This window comes from Dromaius novaehollandiae, chromosome 10 (genome assembly GCF_036370855.1).
Source record: "Dromaius novaehollandiae isolate bDroNov1 chromosome 10, bDroNov1.hap1, whole genome shotgun sequence".
NCBI lineage: Eukaryota > Metazoa > Chordata > Aves > Casuariiformes > Dromaiidae > Dromaius > Dromaius novaehollandiae.
The window spans coordinates 16,045,634-16,049,063 of NC_088107.1; positions in this window are offsets into that span (position 1 = coordinate 16,045,634).

The following is a 3,430-nucleotide window of genomic DNA, read 5'->3' on the forward strand; positions in this document are numbered from 1 at the left end:
ATCTCCCTCAATAAACTTTATAAAACAAACAAAAATTTAAACACATGGAGACTACAGAAGAGTGATGATGTGCTACCCTAATCACAGAAGGAGACAAGCAATAGGTCCCAAGCACAGCTCAAAATGATCACAAGTGCTGATTGGTTTGAAATCTACATCTAAATCTGATTATACATAGTTTTGGAGTGACAAAAACATTTTGATTTTACAATCATGTTGTTTGAGCCAGCTTTTTAAAAACTATTAAATGGAAATTGTGAATCTGCTAACAAATAATGTTGGATAAATCTTAGACCATACCAATATTATGCTTTAATATGCTTTTCTGCAGATAAATACTGAGATAAATTTTCCTAGCTCCTTATGTATCTTGCTATTGGTTGCCATCTCTAATATAAGCCTATTCTCTACCCAGTTACCAACTATGTATTATAGAATTAACCACAACTGTTAAGGTCACATCAGGTCAACTTCAAAGTGATAAAACCTTAATGGACTAAGGGATCAAGAATATAAAACAATCTCTTATTGCTGTTTTCTACATCTCTCCAGAGAGATACTTAAAACACTCACTTAGAAATATTCATTTAGACATACCAATCTTTTATTTCAAAACATAGGTAGCGGATTTCTAAACCCAGCTGACACATTCCATACAAAGATATTTCAATAAAACAAAATATATTAAATAAATCATGTAGTGGATCTTATAAAATCTGTGCAGAATCTGCAATCTTAATATATATATATGTTATTCTTCCCAGAGGGCTTTAAACAAACAAAAAAAAGGTGTCACTGGGTTTGTTAACATACTTAATCATTTATGATATAATAAATTACCCCTCTTTTGCTTATTAACAGTTAGCTAAAAGCTAGCTAGAAAACCAGTGGCTCTAATCTCTCTAATCCCAACCAGTGATTTTGTTGCTTGAGTATCTAACTAGCAGAGATCCTCTAGCTAATACTTTTGGCATTTTTAACATACCATGATCTTATAGCTAGATTAGATGAAAACTTAAAAAACAATAATTATATTACTAAAATGATATTTCATTTCTGCAAATAGTATTTTTCTTTGGAAAAAAGATGCTGCTGTTGGTAAACAGCACATTGCTTCACGTAGCTCATCCTGCCAACCTTATTTCCATTCTCTGGATTCCTCTGTTTCTCTTAGAATCCCGAAATGTTTCTACCACCTCACTTTGGTTTTAACATTTTAATTTCTTGAGGAATCTACGATCTATTTCTTAACAAAATGTTTCCCTCTGTGGAGGCTTGGTTTCTACTATTGACCTCTCCCTTATTCCTCCAAATCAAAAACTTAACTGATGGAGTTAAAATTCTCCTTATCTTTATTTTAAAGGCCATGGTTAACCTCTTTTTAGTCTTACTGTCTAAAAACGACTATAATGGACCAACTTCTTGGCTATTTTTTCCAAAAGTGCTCATTCTTTCTTTTTTCCCCTTGATATCAATACCAATGTTACTGTCAGGCACTTTCATTTTCTATTTTGATGAAATTCCTATTTTTCACCTTCCACTAATTGCATTTGCCACGTCTTTCATTTCACTTTCCTTTATCCCATTATGTCACGTGTCTAGTGCTCAAAGTTATTTTCCTCCAAGCGCTTTTTTTGCGACTAAAACTTATGCAGAAAACCTTCAACTAGTCATAGCCCTTCTGCTTTCAGTCAGTTAAGTCCTCGTGTTTCCGCTGTGTGAATCTCTTCATTAAAATCATATACCCCCTACAAAATTCTCTATATAGAACTGTATTAGTCCCTCTATATAGCTACCTAAATATATATGCGTGGTTACATGTGTGCTCATGGGTGCAGAGAAAGACAGATGGTTATGAACAGATCCTGCATGGTCAAACAAATCCTGCACATGCTCAGCACGTCTCAGTACCTTGCTTTTCTAATTTTTCCTCAGCGCTACAGAGCGGGTAAAAGTGAAGGACTGAGCGAGTGTCAGGAAGAGACTCAATTAGTGTATGGAGGGGCAGCATCAATTAGTAACTTGTGAAAACAAAAACAAATGAATGAGCAAATGAGTGGGAGAATGAACAGTGTGAAAAGAGGAATGAGTAAGCAGGTGATTGAAGGAGAAAAAAAATCAAACTGTGGGAGTGAGGAGCAAAATGAATGTAGAAATTCAAAAGCAAAGACAACAAAATTGAAAAAAAGCAAAAACAATCACAGGGACGTAAAATGCACAGCGAGAAAGACAACAAAGCAAAAGAGCAGCAAATAGGATAGAAGTAAAACAGCTGTCATAAAACTGCAAAAGCAAAAGCTTCATAAACTACTATAAAGGGATGGCAGAAGGACAACATGCAGCAAGGACAGCTGCAAGGGGCAGGCTTTCTGTTGTAAACCAGTTTACCGTAATAGACATTCACTGAATGGTAGAAAAGGATGGAGAGAGGCAATTAGCATCTCTTCCTGCACGTAGTCCCTGACCTTCAGACTTATAAACCTTTGTGCTTTCACAGTTCTCGCTCTGGGCAGACGCCCCGAGACGCGTCTCTGACTCGGACTGAACCCCTCCACCGCAGCCTGGTCACCACAGGGCCTCAAAGGCCTGTCGCAGGCGGGTCGCGATGCCTGCTCCAGCCATCGAGCACACACTTGTTGCTTTGGCAGTGAGGTCGTCTGACTTTTACCCTCATCCTCCCCGCTGGACGCATTTTTCAAGCCATGGAGCCCCTCTTTCACATCTGCCTCCCCCAAGGTCTCGGCCGCCCCGGCGCCATGTTGGCAGCCGGCTATTCACCGCCCCGCCGGAGGGCCACGACGGGCCTCTCGCCCGGGGTCCCACTGCCCGGTTTGGGGCTGCAGTCGCCGTTTCGGAGGGCTCCTGACGCAGCCGAGCAGCGCCCGCGAACGGGCACGCGTCTCTGACTCGGACTGAACCCCTCCACCGCAGCCTGGTCACCACAGGGCCTCAAAGGCCTGTCGCAGGCGGGTCGCGATGCCTGCTCCAGCCATCGAGCACACACTTGTTGCTTTGGCAGTGAGGTCGTCTGACTTTTACCCTCATCCTCCCCGCTGGACGCATTTTTCAAGCCATGGAGCCCCTCTTTCACATCTGCCTCCCCCAAGGTCTCGGCCGCCCCGGCGCCATGTTGGCAGCCGGCTATTCACCGCCCCGCCGGAGGGCCACGACGGGCCTCTCGCCCGGGGTCCCACTGCCCGGTTTGGGGCTGCAATCGCCGTTTCGGAGGGCTCCTGACGCAGCCGAGCAGCGCCCGCGAACGGGCACGAAGCGTTTCACAGCTTCCCTGCGTCTGGCGGCGAGACGCCGAACGCGGCTGCCCACGCCTGCAATGGCGGCGGCGGCGGCGCGCCGCACGCAGCCGCGCGCAGGCGGGGCGAAGCAGCGAGACCGGGGGCCGGTCGCAAAGCGGGAGGAGGGACGCGGGAAG